The sequence below is a fragment of the Myxine glutinosa genome, chromosome 13, assembly GCF_964187855.1.
Source record: "Myxine glutinosa chromosome 13, kmMyxGlut1.1, whole genome shotgun sequence".
Lineage (NCBI taxonomy): Eukaryota > Metazoa > Chordata > Myxini > Myxiniformes > Myxinidae > Myxine > Myxine glutinosa.
In genome coordinates, this window is record NC_136273.1 from 4514867 (window position 1) to 4536575 (window position 21709).

Below are 21709 nucleotides of genomic sequence, written 5' to 3' on the forward strand. Positions count from 1 at the left end.
ACCAGTTATCCATGCACCAAGGCGTGTGCCTTTTGCCCACCAGGAGAAGCTCCGAGCAAAGCTTGACAGACAAGAGCAAGAAGGATTTATCAAGTAGGTCAGTGAGCCTACAGAGTGGGTAGTGTTTCACAGAGTGGGTAATGCTCCAGAAGTGTTTCACTTGTCATAATAGAAAAGGCGATTGCGCATTGACCCCAAAGCCTTGAATAAAGGGATTGAAAGAAAACACCTCCAGCTGCCCACCAAAGAGGAAATCTTGAGTGAGCTTGCGGGAGCTCAGTTCTTCATGAAGATGGATGCAACAGCATTGTTCCATCAAATGAAATTAGATGAGCACTCATCCAAATTGACAACCTTCAATACTCCATGTGGGCGATATCGTTATCTTCACATGCCTATGGGTATCTCGTCTGCTCCAAAAGTGTTTCACAAGAAACTTTGCCAGCTACTAGAAGATTTGCCAGGTTGTCGAGTGTTCATAGATGATTTGATTGTGTGGGGACGCACAGTTGAGGAACATGATGCACGGTTGGAGGCAGTACTGGATCGCTTAGTGGAGGTGGGACTTCACCTCAACCTGGATAAGTGTTATTTAAGGCAGACTGAGATTATGTATCTTGGAGATCGAATAACAGTGCAGGGAGTGCAACCGGATCCAGCTAAGGTGGAGGCGATCACCAAGATGCCCACACCCTCTGACAGAGATGCATTGCGAAGAGCACTTTGGATGGTGACATACGTCGGTATGTTCTTCCCTAACCTGTCAGCCCGCAGCACCGCTCTCAGATCGTTGTTGGAACAAGATACAGATTGGCAGTGGAACCACAAGCATGCCAAGGAGTGGCAAGACATTAAACAGGTATTGACAAAGGAGCCTGTGCTCCAGTACTATGATCCACAAAGGCCAATCAAGGTGTCGACGGATGCCAGCAAGAATGGATTAGGAGCGGTACTTCTGCAGGAGAAAGAGGGACATTAGCTACCCGTTGCCTATGCTTCCAGGTCAATGACTGTGGCAGAGACTAATTAGCTAGACTACGGATTTTTATGTTAAGAAAATAGGCCTTTTATGTTTTGAAAAGCGGCATTTTTTTTTTTTTATGTGAAAAAATCCCGAAATATTTTTTTCCCCCGTTTTATTCATTTTTTATTATTACCAAGTTTTTCAGAAATCAGTCAAAAAAAGAACAAAAAATGGTAAGCTTTTTCCTGCACAACATTAAGCACTCTGGGCTAGTAAACAGGTAAAAAATGACGTTCAGGTACCTTTATTGCAACCGCATTGTTTGATAAGTAGAGGACTAGAAGAAATTGACAAGGCCCTTTTAGGAACGGTTAAAGTAGGTGTTTGAAATCATTATCTTGGTAATGTTCTCCTTGGTGAGGTGGTGTCGGCGTTCGGTGAGGACGTTTCTGTAGACGGAGAAGGACCTTTCCACGTCGACGCTGACGATGGGGCAGTACCTCAAGAGGGGGATGTCAGCAAGCTTGACTCCAGCCGGCACACCGACCTCAGATCCGTGCTGATCTCCATCCAGGATCAAAGCCACTGTCCTCAGCACACCAATGTCGGGATTGCGCTGCAGCACCGCCTTGAACTTGGTGAGCAGGATCTCCTTACGGCAGCCTCGGATCTTTTCGAGCTCCTCCTTGGCCTGATCAAGGAGCTGGAAGGCCTTGGCCAGCTCCATGCCGGCCTCCTCCAGCTGCTTAAGGATCTTCGGGATGAACGACACGTGGGCATTTAAGAAGACCAAACTGAGCTTGATGTCCGCCTTTCCGAACAGGTCCTTGGCACTCCGGATTGCCATCGCGTCGTCATCGTTCAGCTGGTCCACAATGTCCTTGACGGCCTCGAAGTGCTTGGCGTAAAACACCGCGGCGTCGATCCACGTCCCCCACCGAGTCAGAATGGGCTCCGGAGGGAGAGAAAGATTGGGCTGCTGCTCCTTCCAAAAGACAACACGCGACGGGGCTTTGACGAACACCTTCTTCGTCGTGGCAATCAGGTCGTTGACGTCCTTGAACATTTCTCGGACTGTCTCGCAGACACGGTGGAGCGCGTGGGCAACGCAAGTCACATGCAGCAAGTCCGGGAAGAGTTCCTTCAGGGCATGGCCGGCCTTGATCATATAGGCCGCGGCGTCGCTGACGAGGACCTTGAGGCACTCCGGCTTGAAATCAGGCCAAAGATAGCGCAGCGTGTCATTGACTGCACACACGATCTCCCCGGAGTTGGTCTTCTCCAGAAACATGCACTGGACGAGGTGGGGACGAAAGTACCCCTCCTTGGACAAGCGTCCCGCGATGATGTTGGCCACATATCGACCTGCCGAATCGGTCGTCTCGTCGACGGACAGCCAGATGGGCTGCTGTCCAAGGTCGGCACGGATCCCCGCCAAGGCCTCGTCGTAGCACTTGTCGAGGTAGTGCTTTCGAATCCAGCTTTCATCGGGGATCTGGAGAGTGATGTGCTTCTCCAGGAACGACTGGAGGGCAGGGTTTTCCAATTTCGACCATGGGATGCCAGCGGCCAGCATGGCCTGGCACAGCTCCTGAGCCACGACGTCGCACTTGTGCCTCTTTCCGCCACCAAAGTCCTCCATGGTGGCTTGCGTGACCGTCCTCTTCTTCTTCAAGGCCAAGTTGCTCTTGTGGCGGTCTCCTCGGACATGTTGGGCCAGCTCAGACTTCTGCTTCGCCCGGAAAGTCTTTTCACAAGCTCGACAGAAAGCCGTGTCACTCGACACGTACTTGAAGGTGGCCCCATCGCCGCCAGCGTTGAATTCCTTCAGCCACTTGTCACGAAGAGCAGCACTCATCTTGATAGGAGACTTGTTCACACTTTGTGTACACTCTCTCACTGTAGTACACCGCCTCACTGCTGTACACGCTGGGGACGCAACGCACGCAAGTGGACGCAACGTTTTGTTTTTGAGATCGATCGCAGTTTAAAATTTCGATCGCAGTTAAAAATTTCGATCGCAGTTTTAAATTTCGAAAAAGTCCCTAATTTTTTTTAGCGTTGCCAGACATTTTCGACCAAAAAGGACATTTTATTTTATTTTTCCCGAAAAAGGGCGAAATTCTTTTTTTCTCCGAAAATAGCAAAATAATTTTTTTGCGCGCAAAAAAGCCGTTTTATGTGAAAAAATATTTTTTATTTTTTCACATAAAAATCCGATGTGCACTAATTACGCACAGATTGAAAAAGAAATGCTTGGTGTTGTGTATGGTTGTGAACGATTCCATGCATTCATTTATGGCCAGAAAGTCATCGCAGAAACAGATCATAAGCCTCTTATTGCAATAACAAACAAACCTCTTGGGGGAGCGTCGCCTCGCCTTCAAAGACTTCTCCTACGTCTGCAAAAGTATGAACTGCAGTGACAATATACCCCGGGAAAACACCTGGTGGTTGCAGATGCACCGAGTCGTGCCTGCTCAACAAAGGCAGTGAGCAGGAAGAATGAAACAGATGTAGAAGTTAATGTCTGCATGGTCCGAGAGAATCTTCCAGTTTCTGGGGCTAAGTGGGCTGAGCTAGCAGCAGTAACTGCAGAGGATACTGTGGAAGTCCTTGTTCAGGACTTCCTTATGATTGGAAGAATGAATAATGTCCTTGTGAGTGAGTTTTTACTCACAGCTAACAAATTGTAATTGGTGCATGGTTTGTTTTTAACAATGCAGAGTATAACTGATACATGGATATTGTTTTGTGTGTTTACTTAGAGAAATTAAAATGAAATGCTCATAATAATGAAGATGAGACTTGGGAAAAGTTTCAATGAAATGGGTGTTGGGAGTGACCTGAGAGAGGAGCTTGTGTGGTGACCTTTTGAACTCCATCCCACCCAGAGCAACTTCTACAAACATTCTTGTAGCTTCCTAATGAAAGCCAGATGGTTGAGACGCCATCTCATCTGACCTCTGGTGACCTTGTAATACCCTTCTGCTCTTCCTCTTTGACATCAAAGAAACCACACGACTATATAGAGATTGAATTCTCCGAGTTTGAAAAGAACCTTGCTGGACGTCTTGTGTGCTGTGTAATGAAATGTATCTGGTGTAAACTCGAAGTGAGTTTGTTCTTTCAAGTGTGATTAAATCATTCACAAGAAAGTGATCGTCTCTGTCTCTCTCAGTCATCTTAGTAGAGTAGAGATATTACACTCTTCGATAATACCATCTTGCAACAGGTGATCAGCTACATCAAAGACCCGAGAATGCAGTGGCCGAAGCCTTACACCACATTTCAGGACGAACTGAGTGAAGTTGATGGAGTTCTTCTGAAAGGCCAGCGAATCGTTATTCCTTTCAGCCTGTGCAGTGGTATGCTTGGCAGGATTCACGAGGGTCACCTGAGTAAAGAAAAGTGTAAACGACGGGCACGGGAGGCCATTTATTGGCCAGGCATGAATGGTCAGATTGATGACTATGTGAACCGCTGTGATGTGTGTTTGAAACACCGCTGTGCTCAGTGTGCAGAACCACAGCAGCCGCATGAAAGTCTGAATAAAGCCTGGGTCAAGGTGGGGGTGTGACATATTTTATTATGCCAGGAAGCCGTATCTGCTGGTGATGGACTATTTATTTAACTACCCGGAGGTAGCCTTGCTAACGTCAGAGACTAGCAGAGAGGTCATCATCCACCTTAAGTCTATCTTTGGATGTCAAGGGATCCCAAGCCAAGTGCTGAGGGATGGAGGACCGCAATTTGCCAGTGCTGAATTCAAGAAGTTCTCACTAAACTGGCAGTTTGAGCACATCATGTCAAGCCGTTACTATCCCCAATCAAATAGTATGACTGAGAGTGGAGTCAAGATTGTGAAGAGACTTCTTAAGAAAGCTGCAGAGCGAGGAGAGGATCCATATTTAGCTCTGTTAGCCTACCGAGATGCCCCGTTAGAAAACGGATGGTCACCGGCAGAACTACTCATGGGGAAGGAAGCTCCGAACCCGCCTTCCAACAATAGCTTGGAAGCCAGAGTTGCAGCGCCCTGAGCCTCGATCTATCAAAGGCTGTCAGAACTAAAAGAAAAGGAAACCATACGTGTGAGGAACAACGGCCGTTGGGATGACCGAGGCCGAATAATGCAGATGGTGGGTTCCAGATCATATGAGGTGGAGCTTGATGATGGACGAATCTTTCAAAGAAACAGGTGACATATCTTGGCTACCAAGGAGTGTTTCCCAGCGCAGGCTAGGTGGCCTGTGATCGAGGAGAAGTTGTTGACTGCTGAGGAGCTGGAACAGCGACCACCGCAAGGAGAGCAAACAGGACCAGCCACCCAGCCGGTGCCAGCGCAACATCAGGTGCAGGAGCAAATGCCTGTACCAGCTCTGAGACACAGTACTCGGATCTCCAATAAGCCTGCCAGACTAATTGAAGAGATATAAAGTTGTCATCCTACTCATAAGTGCGGTGTTAATTAACACAAAGATGACTGCCATTTTATCAATCTGGTAAATTAGCTTAGAATTGTATTTGCCAATTGAAGTGAATTATATTGACTGATTTGAAGTGAATTATATTGACCGATTTTAAGTGAATTATATTGACCGATTTGAAGTGAATTATATTGTTTTGATTTGAATTGAATGCTCAACACTATCTAAAGAAGCATTGCCATATTGTTTCATCATAGTTCTTGTTTACTTTTATTGGGAATATCATCATTGTATTGGGAATAGAGCCTGTGATTGATGCTGTGAAGAGAAACAGGTTGAGATGGTTTGGTCATGTGTTGAGGAAGGATGAAAGTGACTGGTTGAGAAGAGTGATGGAAATGAATGTAGAAGGAAGTAGAGGACAGGGAAGCCCGAGAAAGACTTGGCTAAAGATGGTGGAAGAAGAAATGCGGGCAAGGGGGTTAACAAGGGGAGATGCAGAAAATAGGGCAAGATGGAGAAGATTGTCATGGGGACCGCAAGGCTAACCCCCTCTCTAGCAGGGAAAATGGCCTTAAAATGCATGTTGTTGTTGTATAGTTCTTGTTTACCTTTGATATCCCAGCAAAATTTGCTAAAAGGGAAAGATGTGTTGATACCGGATCAAATGTCATGATCCTGGGGCCAGCTTCCTGTTGTTGCAATTGTTGTTGTACTCTTTTCCTACTCTCGCAAGATTCAATAAAGCGGAAGTGTGACTTGGCACGATCATGGCGTAGGGTCACTGAATACGATCGCAACATCACTGACACACTTTTAGACAGGGTAAGGTGAGAATGCAATAACAAGATAAGAACAAGAGGAAATGAAAGTACAGGAGATGTTTGCCAAGGTCAGGCAAACGATAATAATAACAGGTGCTCTTTGTTTTCTCACTCTCCCTGGAAGGGCCAACAGTTTCCATAGTAATGGACCAGTGCTGCCTGGTTTCATAAGTTTTCTCAAGATATATGAAATCCTCCACATATATACATATAAACACATGTGTTGTCGTGGCCAAAAATATTTGCACCCTTGCACTTTTTTCAAATAATGCACCATTTATTCCAGAAAATTGTTGAAATAAAAAAATATTTTGGGATCCACAAATGTATTTCTTTGGTTTCCAGTGGAACACAACAAAAAAAGCTGAAAAAATTACTAAATCTTAGCTTATTCCACACAGAAACAATAAAATGGCTCGGACAATATTCTTGGCACCTTTTAGAAATTGTTAGAAATAATTAGATTTCAAGCAGGTGATTCTCCTTTATTTTTTCTTATTTTTATTTTTTATCGAGGCTCGTGTAAGAGCTAAAACTTTGGTTGAACTTTGGAATTTGGAAACAGCTAAGAATTTGGAATTGAACTCACCCATGGTGAGTTGTAGGTGCCTGCAATATAAAAATCACTCATTCAACCAGTTTGAATAGAGAAAAGGAGTAATTCTGCTGTTTTGTGTCACTGTGTGTACCACAATGAGCATGGAGAAAAGAAAGCAAAACAGAGAATTGTCTGAGGTCAGACACAAGAATGTAGCCAATCATGGACTATCTCAAGGCTACAAGTCCATCTGCAGAGACCTTGATGTTCCTGTGTCCACCGTACGTAATGTTATCAGGAACTTTAAGGCCCATGGCACTGTAGCCAACCTCCCTGGACGTGGCCGCAAGAGGAAAATTGATCGAAGATTGCAGGGAAGGATTGTTCGAATGGTTGAGAAAGCACCTCGACCAACTGCCAAACATTCAAGCTGATCAAGCTGACCTTCAGACACAAAGTACGACAGTTTCAACTCGCACCATCCGTCACCAACCCAATGAAAGGGGGATCTATGGTAGCAGACCCAGGAGGACCCCAATGCTAACAAAGCCTGACTGGAGTTTTCCAAAACACACCTGAACAATCCAAAATCCTTCTGGGAGAATGTTCTGTGGACAGATGAGACTAAATTAGAGCTTTTTTTGTAAAGCACATCATCTCTATGTTTACAGAAAAAAGAATGAAACCTTCAAAGAAAAGAACACCTTCCCTACAGTCAAACATGGAGGAGGTTTAGTGATGTTTTGGGGTTGCTGTGCTGCCTCTGGCACTGGATATCTTGAATGTGTGCATGGAATCATGAAATCAGGAGATTACCAAGGCATTTTGGAACGCAGTGTTCAACCCAGTGTCAGAAAGCTGGGTCTCCGTGGAAGGTCATGGGTCTTGCAGCAGGACAATGACCCCAAACACACTTCAAAAAGCACCCAGGAATGGTTCAAGATAAAACGCTGAACTGTTCTGAATTGGCCAGCAATGAGTCCAGATCTAAATCCCATTGAACACCTGTGGGGAGATCTGAAAACAGCAGTTGGGAGAAGGCACCCTTCAAATCTGGGAGAACTGGAGCAGTTTTCACAAGAAGAATGGGACAAACTGCCAGTAGAGATGTGTAGGAAGCTCATTCATGGCTATAGGAAGCGCTTGACTGCAGTTATTTTGTACAAAGCCTGTGCTACCAAATATTAAGTCTCGGGTGTAAACAATTTTGTCAATGCCATTTCTTTTTATTTTCTGATTTATGAATTCTGAATTTCTAAGTTCTGAATCAAAAATAAAGGTTAAAAAACACACACTTTTGTCAATTTCAACTTATTTTTAGAGGAAATTGTTATTTGAAAAATGTGCAAGGGTGCCAATATTTTTGGCCGCGACTATATTCACATACATATATATATACATACATACATGTGATGTGGAAGTGACGATTGTACATGGGAGCATCACGATTGTACATGACGATTGTACATGGGAGCATCACAATTGTACATTGTACACGACAGAGAAAATAATTGTCTCTGCCGTGTTTGACCTCGTAATTAAATTCCATCGATTGGTCCCAAATGCTCGTTGTTTATCCAAATGTGCACTGATTTCTCCGAATGTCCGCGATCTGCAGGTCACATGAATGTTTCCCTTGAGCCTCCAAGCACTTGGACGTCTTCTTCGGCTCTCACATTTGTCATATCATTGGACAAACTGTTGAGCTTGTGTCGTTTTCTACACTTCAAGAGAAACCTTTAAATGAGTCTGAGGTTCAATCAAGAGCTTTTTTATTAGTTGCACATTTGTTTTTTGATGTATGTTTACCTTTACATGATAACGAAAGGAATTTCAAAACAACAGACAAATGAACGCTTCTCTTGTATTGTTCAGTGCACGCATTCAACCAAAGATCACCACGTTGCACCTTTAAGGAAGCAAAACGATGCTATGTTGACTAAAACTAAATCAAAAATTGCTCTTTTTCACAGTCCAGTTGAGAACATCCTGAAGCTAAAAGCAGATGGAGTCGGAATGAAGCTTCAGTTCTCCCATGAGTAAAGGAAAAGTTATTGCATTGCTGGCGTGTACTGTTGTTTACATTGTTGTTGGCGTGTACTGTGGTTTACATTGTTGTTGGTGTGTACTGTGGTTTACATTGTTGGCGTGTACTGTGGTTTGCATTGTTGGTGTGTACTGTGGTTTACATTGTTGTTGGTATGTACTGTGGTTTACATTGTTGGCGTGTACTGTGGTTTACATTGTTGGCGTGTACTGTGGTTTACATCGCTGGTGTGTACTGCAGTATACATATCTGGAGTGTACTGTGGTTTACATTGCCGGCGTGTACTGCGATTTACATTGCCGGCGTGTACTGCGATTTACATTGCCGGCGTGTATTCCATTTTACATTGCCGGCGTGTGCTCCATTTTACATTGCCGGCGTGTGCTCCATTTTACATTGCCGGCATGTACTCCATTTTACATTGCCGGCGTGTACTCCATTTTAAAATGCAGGCGTGTACTGCAGTTTACATTGCTGGCATGTACTGTGCTTTACATTAGTGGCATGTACTGCGGTTTACATTGCTTGTGTTCACTGCAGTTTACATTGCTGCAGTGTACTGCGGTTTACATTGCTGGCGTGTACTGCGGTTTAATATTGCTGGCGTGCACTGCGGTTTACATTGCTGGCGTGTACTGCGGTTTACATTGCTGGCATGTACTGTAGTTTACATTGCTGGAATGTGCTGCGGTTTACATTGCTGGCGTGTGCTGCGGTTTACATTGCTGGCGTGTACTCCATTTTAAATTTCTGGCGTGGAAACCATTTTACATTGCTGGCATGCACTGTGATTTACATTGCTGACAGGTACTGTGGCATACATTGCTGGCATGTACTCCGGTTTACATTGCTGACGTGTACTCTGGTTTACATTCCTCGCATGTATTGTGGTTTATATTGTTGGTGTGTAATGCGGTTTACATTGTTGGCATGCACTCCGGTTTAACATTGCCGGCGTGTACTGTGATTTACATTGCCGGCGTGTACTCAATTTTACATTGCCGGCATGTACTCCATTTTACATTGCCGGCGTGTACTCATTTTACATTGCCGGCGTGTACTCATTTTACATTGCCGGCCTGTACTCATTTTACATTGCCGGCGTGTACTCCATTTTACATTGCCGCCGTGTACTGCAGTTTACATTGCTGGCATATACTGCGATTTACATTGCTGGCGTATGCTGCTGTTTACATTGCTGGTGTGTGCTGCGGTTTACATTGCTGGCGTGTACTGCTGTATACATTGTTGCCGTGCACTGCGGTTTACATTGCCGGCGTGTACTCATTTTACATTGCCGGCGTGTACTGCGATTTACATTGCCAAAGTGTACTGCGGTTTACATTGCCGGCGTGTACTGCGGTTTACATTGCCGGCGTGCACTGCGGTTTCCATTGCCGGCGTGTACTGCGGTTTACATTGCTGGCGCGTACTGCGGTTTACTTTGCTGGCGTGTACTGTGGTTTACTTTGCTGGGGTGTACTGCGGTTTACATTGCTGGCGTGTACTGCGGTTTACATTGGTGGCATGTACTCCATTTTACATTGCTGGCATGTACTGCGGTTTACATTGCTGGCATGTACTGTGGTTTACATTGCTGGCGTGTACACCATTTTGCATTGCTGGCATGTACTGTGATTTACATTGCTGGCAGGTACTGTAGTTTACATTGCTGGCATGTACTCCGGTTTACATTCCTGGCATGTACTGTGGTTTACATTGCTGGTGTGCACTGCGGTTTCCATTGCTGGCGTGCACTGCGGTTTCCATTGCTGGCGTGTACTGCGGTTTACATTGCTGGCGCGTACTGCGGTTTACTTTGCTGGCGCGTACTGCGGTTTACTTTGCTGGCGCGTACTGCGGTTTACTTTGCTGGCGTGTACTGCGGTTTACATTGCTGGCGTGTACTGCGGTTTACATTGCTGGCGTGTACTGCGGTTTACATTGGTGGCATGTACTTCATTTTACATTGCTGGCATGTACTGCGGTTTACATTGCTGGCGTGTACACCATTTTGCATTGCTGGCATGTACTGTGATTTACATTGCTGGCAGGTACTGTGGTTTACATTGCTGGTGTGCACTATAGTTTACATTGCTGGCATGTACTCCGGTTTACATTCCTGGCATGTACTGTGGTTTACATTGCTGGTGTGTAATGTGGTTTACATTGTTGGCATGCACTCCGGTTTAACATTGCTGCCGTGCACTGCGGTATACAGTGCTAGCGTGTACTGCGGTTTACAGTGCTAGCGTGTACTGCGGTTTACAATGCCGGCATGTACTGCGATTTACATTGCTGGCGTGTACTCCATTTTACATTGCCGGCCTGTACTCCATTTTACATTGCCGGCGTGTACTGCATTTTACAATGCCGACGTGTACTCATTTTACATTGCCGGCGTGTACTCCATTTTACATTGCCGGCGTGTACTCCATTTTACATTGCCGGCGTGTACTCATTTTACATTGCCGGCGTGTACTGCGATTTACATTGCCAAAGTGTACTGCGGTTTACATTGCCGGCATGTACTGCGGTTTACATTGCCGGCGTGTACTGCGGTTTACATTGCCGGCGTGTACTGCGGTTTACATTGCCGGCGTGTACTGCGGTTTACATTGCCGGCGTGTACTGCGGTTTACATTGCCGGCGTGTACTGCGGTTTACATTGCCGTCCTGTACTGCGGTTTACATTGCCATCCTGTACTGCGGTTTACATTGCCGTCCTGTACTGCGGTTTACATTGCCGTTGTGGAAGTGTAACTCAGTGTAACTTATTAATTGGCACTGGTAACTTATTAATTAACCTGGTAACAAAGCAGATACATTTTACATGCAAATTATATTAAAGACGAGTTTGTAAATGAGTCAGGAATGCGCCCGAACATGATAATCTCTTGTCCACCTGGTCACAGCCCCTGGCTGAAGCACCCCCCTATCGTTTGGTAAACGGAACTCACAACAGGAGGGGAGCGAGCTGATACCAGGACTTGGTACATGCATGACCTCGGGGCATTAGCGGAGAGGGGATTAAGTCCAGTTTGTCCATATAAACGAGAGCAAACGTGGAGTCGACAGAATTTGCTACCAGAAGCTCTGACCAACGGGAGTGGCAGAGGAACATCAGCCGAACGAGAAGGACATTGGAAAAGAGTTAACCTGATCCATTATATTATGCGGTATTATTTGGTAAATGGAATGAAGTGAATAACCAGTTAATAAACCAGACCTTTTGTAAACCTGTGTCCGGTCATTGGAGTCCTGTGAGTCTCTCAGCTACAAATTCTCCGACAATTTGGAGGCACCGCTGACATCAACTGGACACAAACAAGTCTTTGAAAGGTGAGTATGTCTTGTTTTGTCCAGTATGATTTACGAACTTGGGAATAGTTATGTCGTATATACATGGAGGATTTGTGTGGGACTGGCGATTGTCCATAGGTAATACAAGGATGAAACGTGTTAAATGATTCTATTTATTCGTGTTTTTTTTTCTAAATGATTTCTGTAAATACGTATTTTTGCGCTGGTCATTAAGGGTCTTACTGCGACCTGGGAGCAAACGGAGCAAGCGTGCACCTTGCGACCATTTGCTTCCAGGACGTGTAAGGCCGGTACACTCGTTTACCCACCCGTACACGTATAAAGTACTTCTTTTTTTTTGCACTTGTTCAAAGCACTCGACTTGCTCGGCGAGCGAGCGACTTGCTCGGCGCTCTAATTCTGTATTATTTAGTTAACCAGTTTGTGTGAAACCTCAACCTAAATATAAAAATTGATCTGCTTGGTGTTAGTTTAAGGGCTGTTCCAAATTTATCCTGATTATGAGAGATAATTACAGGAAATGTGTACTGTTCTTGTTTGGTGATTATGAGACAAAAACAGCAGAGTGGGAATCGGCAGACAATGGAACAGCTAGCGACGAGTGTTTGTGAGTAACAACCACCCTCTGGTCGAGGCTCATAGAAGGGGTGATGCTTACTGATTCGGCACGCTTACAATAGGTGTTAATGGTGGGATGTCAGAGGTTTTGGTGTGGTTTAATGTTCACACTGTTTTGGAAAATAATGCTCGATGCAACATGATCCTAAAAAAAGAACCCAGCCCTACATCGAAAGATCAGGAAGGGAAGGAATGGAAAATTTGTCAAGGTTTGAAATTAATCGGACAAGTGGGTCCCAAGGTATGGTCACCGTACTCGCAAGCCGTTCGCTTTGGCTCTGCGAATGGACCAAACCATTTCATGTAAATAGAGGGGGGGTTCTGTGGTCGTTCGGTTTGGCTTTGCGAATGGACCAAACCATTTCATGTAAATAGAAGGGGGGGTTCTGTGGTCGTTCGCTTTGGCTTTGCGAATGGACCAAACCATTGCATGTAAATAGAAGGGGGGTTCTGTGGTCGTTACTGCCACGTGGTTTCAAAGTTTTTGTTGTTGCTTGCACGCATGTTTTTTTTTTTTTTTGCAAGCACGTACGGGCAAGCACGTACGTGCGGGCACGCCCTAGTATATATAAATAGAGGTAATATTGAGTTATGGAATTAATTGCTTTCAACAATGCAAAGGGTGACAAGATATGGGATTTTAATGGGATTGCATTGTGATTCATTGGGATTATCCATTGGGATAATCCACAACGTTTCACTTTCGTTGTTGCAACGTTTTGCTCCAACGTTTTGTGAACATTTAAATGTTGGGTTTTGCTGACGTTTCCACAACGTCGCCACAACGTTTCACTTTCGTTGTTGCAACGTTTTGCTCCAACGTTTTGTGAACATTTAAATGTTGGGTTTTGCTAACGTTTCCACAACGTCGCTACAACGTTTTACTTTCGTTGTTGCAACGTTTTGCTCCAACGTTTTGGGAACATTCAAATGTTGGGTTGTGCTAACGTTTCCACAACGTCGCCACAACGTTTCACTTTCGTTGTTGCAACGTTTTGCTCCAACGTTTTGGGAACATTCAAATGTTGGGTTTTGCTGACGTTTCCACAACGTCACTACAACGTTTTACTTTCGTTGTTGCAACGTTTTGCTCCAACGTTTTGGGGACACTCAAATGTTAAATAAACCGGATAAGAATTCACGAGTTATTTAATTATGAGCGATAATTATAGAAGTACTTATTTAATTAATTACATTTCTTATTAAATTACAGTAATTACATTACAGTAATTACCTGAGGTAATTACAGTAATTACAGTTCCGGTAATTACAGTAATTACAGTAATCATTACAGTAATTGCAGTAATCTTATTACAGTAATTACATTACATTAACTCAGGCACCTTTTGAGTAAGGAAGCTGATATTTGGACATGACACTGACCAAGTGATGTGGCTGTCAAGGAAAATATTGATTTATTGATTAATCATTTAATAAATTAACTCCTTGATTTATAAATGACTTATTTAATTAAAAATCCTCAGAAATACATCTTCGGATGAAATACTTACAGATTGGTTATGCTATGAGCCAATTGATTAAGGAAAATATTTTGTGATGGCCATATTGGCAATTTCGTGGCCATATTCGTGGCAACTCAGTTAGTGCCACTGCACCTTTAAAATGCATCCCTGCGTTCATTTTTCGATCGATTGAGTTGAAATTTTGAACAATCGGATCTGGACTGTCGTTGTTAACGACTCTAGCACGCACTCGTCCAATCAGGATGGAGCGGTATGGTCCCCGGATCATCACTGCCCGCAGTTTTTAATTAATTTTACTTTTTCTCTTGGTCATATAATTTTGAAGACATGCATGTCATGATAGAGGAAATGTTTGTTCTGTTTAACGGAATAAATGTTGTTTATTTGTGTGGGGGTGTATTTTTGTGTATTTTGGATATATTTTTCACGACTAATTCCAGTTAACATCCTGCAAAATTTGCTCGTTTGCTGGCCGAGTCGAAATTGCGTTGAGTTTCTATGGCATGCGCCATTAAAAGCACTGTGTAATGGTTGAGCTCCCTTTATTTCGTTTTGGTCATGCAGATGAGCAAACAAAGTGACAAATGCTGCGGCTGGAGCAGTAAAAGCGATGTTTTTTTAAAAATGGAAACGATGTAATGAGTAATTAAAAGTGGGAGGGGGCAACACCACGCATACCTCTTTTAAGGTGTGTATAAACCCTGGAATAAACGTGGGAGGGGGCAACACCACGCATACCTCTTTTAAGGTGTGTATAAACCCTGGAATATTTCAGCAATCAATACAATGCTGAAACTATGTAAGTTAAGTTAATGAGTAATTTAATGAGTAACTTAATGAGTAATTTAATAAGTAATTTAATGAGTAATTTAATGAGTAATTTAATGAGTAATTTAATGAGTAATTTAATGAGTAATTTAATAAGTAATTTAATGAGTAATTTAATAAGGAATTTAATGAGGAATTTAATGAGGAATAAACGTGGGAGGGGGCAACACCACGCATACCTCTTTTAAGGTGTGTATAAACCCTGGAATATTTCAGCAATCAATGCGATGCTGAAATGATGTAATTTACTGTGTAAGAGGGTCGACCTTGGGTTTGTTTGGGTTTGTTGTTTATTTTTGTGGGTGTGTATTTTTTGTGTATTTTGGATATATTTTCACGACTAATTCCAGTTAACATCCTGCAAAATTTGCTCGTTTTCTGGCCGAGTCGAAATTGCGTTGAGGTCCTATGGCATGCGCCATTAAAAGCGCTGTGTAATGGTTGAGCTCCCTTTATTTCGTTTTGGTCACGTGGATGAGCAGACAAAATGACGAATGCTGCGGCTGGAGCAGTGGAAGCGATTTTAGAATTGTTCAATGATTATTCGATATTGTTATGACTTATTGTCAATAGGTATACTAAGTGGCCATGAGGTAGCCTGTTGCTATGTACAGTTTTATTCTATTGTTGATTATACCACATAGCTGTGGTGATAAAGGAAATGTTCGTTTTAAATAGATGATTTATGATAGGACCATGACTATAAAATCATGATGATTATTATGAATGATATCATAGGGTTCAAATGCAGAATGCTGCATGAACTTGGGAAAGAACTTTCAAGCCCTATGGGATAAATTGGGTATTACAAGCGATGGAGTTTCAAAATTTAGCATGATTGAAGGAATTTGACAGTCCCATTTCAGGAGTTTTACGAAATTTATATTGCCAAGAGATTTTGGGTACTATTAAAAGAAAAATGATGAGATATTTTTCCCAAAGAACTTTAGTATCTGCCATCCATTTTGGCTGTCTCACGAATGAAGGATGAGTTGCCTTTAGTGGTTGCAAAGAAAATTTGTGGAGACGAGGCAAAATGGGGAAATATGTCAGATATGACCCTAGGACAGGACGGTGATTCATCAATTAACATGAGGTACGAACCAGAGGTGACGACCGATGAGATTCGATCTCAGTCAATGGATGGACCTGTCCTGACATCATTGGGGAAAGGGCTTATGCAAGGAGTCATCCAAAATGATTAATTTGATTTATTGATGAATATTGATGAATTAATTGAAATTGAATAATTGATTGAATTGTTAATTGATTGAATCTAATTGATTGAATTTAATTGAATAAATTTAACTGAATAAATTGAACTGAATAAATTGAATTGAATATATTGATTGTTTGATTGATGAAAATGCGGTCTCAAGAAAGAAGCTTTGATATCTTTGCGAGATATTATCAATGTGGAGGCAACCTGGGAAAATTGAGCAAGGTGGTGAGTTTATATACAGATATATATGTGCGGTTACCATTGTGTGATTTCCCCGTCAACAGAGCGGACACCTGAGGATTCACCCATTTCATACTGACCCTCCGGCTCATCTGCAAATACTGATCTGTGAGATTGGATTGTGCAAAAGCCACGGCTGAGGGAGATTCTCTGGAAATCACCGTGTGAACAGGTGGAGAGACCCTTCCTGGAGGTACGAGTGAAGCTTTAGAGGAACAAACTACAACACATCCAACGCTACTTTGATAAAAGGCAGAATGGGAAATGGAGCCTGCAAGAATACACAAGGACAACCAGAGATTCCACAAAAAGGTACTTGTACACATCATATGTACGACCGTTATGGTGCAGAAGCTATAAAACAGGTCGAGAATTGGTATTTGTGGACAAAGGGACATGATGAGGAGTTTCCAAGAGATGGTACATTTGAGCGAAGTCGATTGGAAAGATTGGAACAAAGATTGAAAGCCAGGAAGAGACAGAATCTAACGGTAGACTGGCTTGCATTCCATCTTTGGGATGGTGAATCCAGACAACGGTGTTACGTGGTCCCCTCAGTGCATACCAGGTCTCGGTGACCCCCGGACCGTGAGAGGACCTTCGCCAGCAAATAGTATTATATAGGCGCATTCGCCACGCAATCCATAGGAATTTCCCCCAGGAGACAACTGATGTGCAAGTATATATTTCCAATGGTAATGATACCAAACACTTTCAAAGACACAACCACGGAGATTTTCCCCGAGCAATCAACAATACACAACCAGGCACAATCAATATTACAACCATGTGAACTCATCTACACAAACTCTAAGATGGCCATCTTATACTAATACATTCCTCACGTGAGCCCCACTCCTGACTCCCTCCGTGGTCAATGTCTCTCCTCTCCGCACACGGGCGGTTGAACGAGCCCCGGGCGGACGTGCTCTAAACGTGCCGTCTCGGACTGGGGCCGCGGCTGCAGCGCACCTCCTTGCCAAGCCACGGGGCAAACCCAGCGCGGCGTCCAACGTGCGCGAGGCCCCAAGTGCGACCCTTACGCGTCCTTGTAGATGGGCAAAAACCCAGCGCGGCTTCCGACGCGAGCGAGGCCCAACGTGCGGACCCGTACGCGTCTTTGTAGACGGGGCAAAACCCAGCGCGGCTTCCGACGCGAGCGAGGCCCAACGTGCGGACCCGTACGCGTCTTTGTAGACGGGGCAAACTGTCCCGGACGCTTGGTTTCGTGCACGAACTCACGGTGACTGGACGTGTCAAAAGGTATTTACCGCCCAGGTAACTCCTCTCGCCAGACGTTTCGAAACGGCGCGTCTTCCACGCAGCGCAAGGTCGCTTCCACCTTTTGTCGGAGCGGGGCGAGGAAGAAGAAACCTTCCTTTCCCTCGTGTCTTTCTCCTCCGTTTCCCGTCACTTCCGCTTCCGGCCACTTCCGTTTCCTGCCACTCTTTCAGAAGGGCTCCTGACCCTCCAACCACAACAACTACACAACAACTTAATATACTACACACGGAAGCAAAGACCTGCATGGTAATTCACATACATTCACATAAATATGTAACACTCCCCCCCTTCAAGAAAGAAAGTTTGAACCCAGCGAAAACTTTCTTTGCCGGCCAATTTGGAGAAACAAACCAGATAACTCAACCCCCCCACATTATCAGTTCCCCCCGGGCACAGTTATCACTTAAAAATAAAGCCAGTTAAGCCACTCGATAGCACTTTTCCGGGAGGCCAAGCCGAGTATTCACTACATGGATGCCTTTAGGAACGCGGAGTTCACGGTTAGTCCGTGCAGGAAAGTTCTCTACATGGGCGCCTTGAGGAACGTGGAGTTCACGGTTAGTCCGTGCAGGAAAGTTCTCTACATGGGCGCCTTGAGGAACGTGGAGTTCACGGTTAGTCCGTGCAGGAAAGTTCACTACATGGACGCCTTTAGGAACGGCGTTCACGGTTAATTCGTGTAGGAATCTTGGCTCGGCGGCTCCGCCGCCTTCAGTGCTTCAACTTCTCAGAACGTCCCTAATAATTAGGGTGGGACCACTGGTCCCTGTAGTCCCCTGAATACCGGTCTTCTTCTCGGCCACTACTTTGCCAATTCTTCCTTCGGGAGCGGCCGTAACTCAGGGAGCCTCCATAATAATATTGACTGCGGCCACCACCAAAACTACCGCCCAGTTGTCCTCTCCTGTAGACCTCTCGACGCCTACGAAATGCCTTCCCTACTGTTATGGTCCGACCCTCCAAATCCTTGCCATTCCAATTCTTCTCTGCCTCTCTGGCGTCTTTTGTGCTGGCAAACGTGACAAAGCCGAACCCTCTTGACTGTTGCGTTTCCCAGTCTCTTACCAACCGCACTTCCACCAGCGGCCCATATCTGTTGAAGACAGAGGTCAGAACTTCTTCCTCTGTTTTGAAGTTCAGTCCCCCTACAAATAACTTGGCACTTTTGTCACCATCCCGAGCTGGTGTGGTGTTATTTTCCCTGCTGGGCTCTTTATCAACCCTCAGGTTACCATAAACTTGACCCCCGGCCAAATCATTCCCGAGAACCACAGATACACCCTCTACAGGAAACGTGGCTTGTAAACCGACGGTGACCGGTCCTGACACCAAATCGGACTCCAACTGGATGACCTGAAGGGGAGCACTAACACCGCCCCCGATCCCCTGTAAACGAACACTATCCCCCGTTGCCGTCTCCTCGGACCATGGCAAAATGCCTTCAAGCATTAAAGATTGATGGGCCCCTGTGTCTCTCAATATCCTAACCGGTCTCCGGTTAGTCGAGGCTCCATCCAGTGACACAAACCCCTCGGAAATAAATGGTTGGTAACCCTCTTGATGGCGATTTCTTACGCTAGCCATCGCATTCGGAGTTGTAATAGTCGGACTCCGCTCTGGGTTGTCCCTTTTCATGAGGTAACAACTGGACATCAAGTGTCCAGGTTTTTTGCAAAACGCGCAAGTAGGCCCGGAGGAAAAACTCGGGGTCTGCCTCGGGCCCCCCGAACTATAAGTTTGTCTTGGGCCCGCATCCCTCTGATTTCGAACCGGTGGGGTATCATAGTTGTCCCCATAATCATCTCGAGGCCGCCGCCATGTATGGTCGTTCTCCGCACCTGCTGTTCCCCACCTCCCCTGCGGAGATCTAGGCGAGGAGTTAGGTTCGTGGACCCCTATTCGGTGGGTTAAGGCATAATCATCTGCCATGGTGGCTGCGTCCCACAACTTTGGTACCTTCTTTTCCTGCAGGTACACTTTGATGTCCTCGTGGACACACTGCTGGAATTCCTCCACCAGGATCAAGTCCCGCAATGTCTCGAAGTCTTTCCCGACTCCTTTTGACTCACACCACCGATCAAACATGTTTTCTTTCACTCTGGCAAACTCCACATGGGTCTCACTCTCCCTCTTCCTGGCATTCCTGAATTTTTGCCTGTAAGCTTCCGGAACCAACTCATAGGCCTTGAGGATGTGCTTCTTCAGTACCTCATAATCTGCACATTGGTCCATTGGTAATGCCGAATAAATTTCCTGAGCTTTCCCCACCAGCACACTTTGTACGAGTATGGTCCAGGCCTCCTCCGGCCAGTTTAATTGTCGAGCCACTTTCTCAAAGTGTGGGAAGAATTTCGCGACTTCCTTTTCACTGAACGGTGGAACCAGCCTCACATGTCTGCCCACATCCCAGGTTTTCTGGTTAGGTGTCGACCCCGTCAGCAAGGGTGGTGCCTCTCCCCGTTCTCTCATTAACTCCAGCTCCTTGCATTTGATTTCTTGCTGAAGCTCCATGTCACGTTCCTTTAATTCCCTTTCCGCTTTTCTCTCCTCTGCTTCGAGTTCCCTTGTTTTCATCCTTTCTTCTGCTTGTTTCTCTTCTCTCCTCTCCTCTGCTTTCCTTTCTTCTTCTTTTAACCTTTCCTGGAGTTCTCGTTCCACTCTCCTTTCCTCTGCTTGCTTCTCTTCTCTCCTCGCTTCTGCTTTCCTTTCTTCTTCTTTTAACCTTTCCTGGAGTTCTCGTTCCACTCTCCTTTCCTCTGCTTGCTTCTCTTCTCTTCTCTCTTCTGCTTTCCTTTCTTCTTCTTTGATCCGTTCCTGGCTCCGTAATTGCAACTCCAGTTTCCGGAGCTCCACGTCTTCTGGTTCTTCGGGTAGCCACTCCCAGGCTAACTCGTCCCATGTTCCTAATCCCACCATAGATTGTATCACCGTGGCCTGCAACTCTGCCTTCCTCAAATTAGTTCGGACCTCCAAGTTAAAATGTTTGGCCAATTTCAAGAGATCCGACTTTAGCAACGCTTGGAACTGTGCCTCACTCGGGGTTACCCCAAAGTTCTGTGCCACAAACGCCATGGTGCCTATCGTTAACACCTGTTAACCTTCACCCCAAGACTTTCCCCAATTTCTCAAAAAAAAATATTACCAATTAATAATTAATTAATAAATTTTAATTACCAAAAATATTATTATTTTATTATTTTATACACTTTTAGATCCCGGACGTAGACCCAATTGCGAAACCGCAAATCGTAATTTGGACGAGCCCCCAATTCTGTTACGTGGTCCCCTCAGTGCATACCAGGTCTCGGTGACCCCCGGACCGTGAGAGGACCTTCGCCAGCAAATAGTATTATATAGGCGCATTCGCCACGCAATCCATAGAAATTTCCCCCAGGAGACAACTGATGTGCAAGTATATATTTCCAATGGTAATGATACCAAACACTTTCAAAGACACAACCACGGAGATTTTCCCCGAGCAATCAACAATACACAACCAGGCACAATCAATATTACAACCATGTGAACTCATCTACACAAACTCTAAGATGGCCATCTTATACTAATACATTCCTCACGTGAGCCCCACTCCTGACTCCCTCCGTGGTCAATGTCTCTCCTCTCCGCACACGGGCGGTTGAACGAGCCCCGGGCGGACGTGCTCTAAACGTGCCGTCTCGGACTGGGGCCGCGGCTGCAGCGCACCTCCTTGCCAAGCCACGGGGCAAACCCAGCGCGGCGTCCAACGTGCGCGAGGCCCCAAGTGCGACCCTTACGCGTCCTTGTAGATGGGCAAAAACCCAGCGCGGCTTCCGACGCGAGCGAGGCCCAACGTGCGGACCCGTACGCGTCTTTGTAGACGGGGCAAAACCCAGCGCGGCTTCCGACGCGAGCGAGGCCCAACATGCG

General features: G+C 45.2%; 1 long non-coding RNA gene across 1 annotated transcript; it reads right to left on the reverse strand.

Moving 5' to 3' along the window:
* Window positions 1–8508: 8508 nt before the first annotated feature.
* On the reverse strand, window positions 8509–10132 carry LOC144888559 (uncharacterized). Its single transcript, XR_013621142.1, has 2 exons — window positions 9211–10132; window positions 8509–9084 (listed from the first exon to the last, which is right to left on the reverse strand). It is a non-coding gene; the product is annotated as an uncharacterized LOC144888559 (long non-coding RNA).
* Window positions 10133–21709: the final 11577 nt, after the last annotated feature.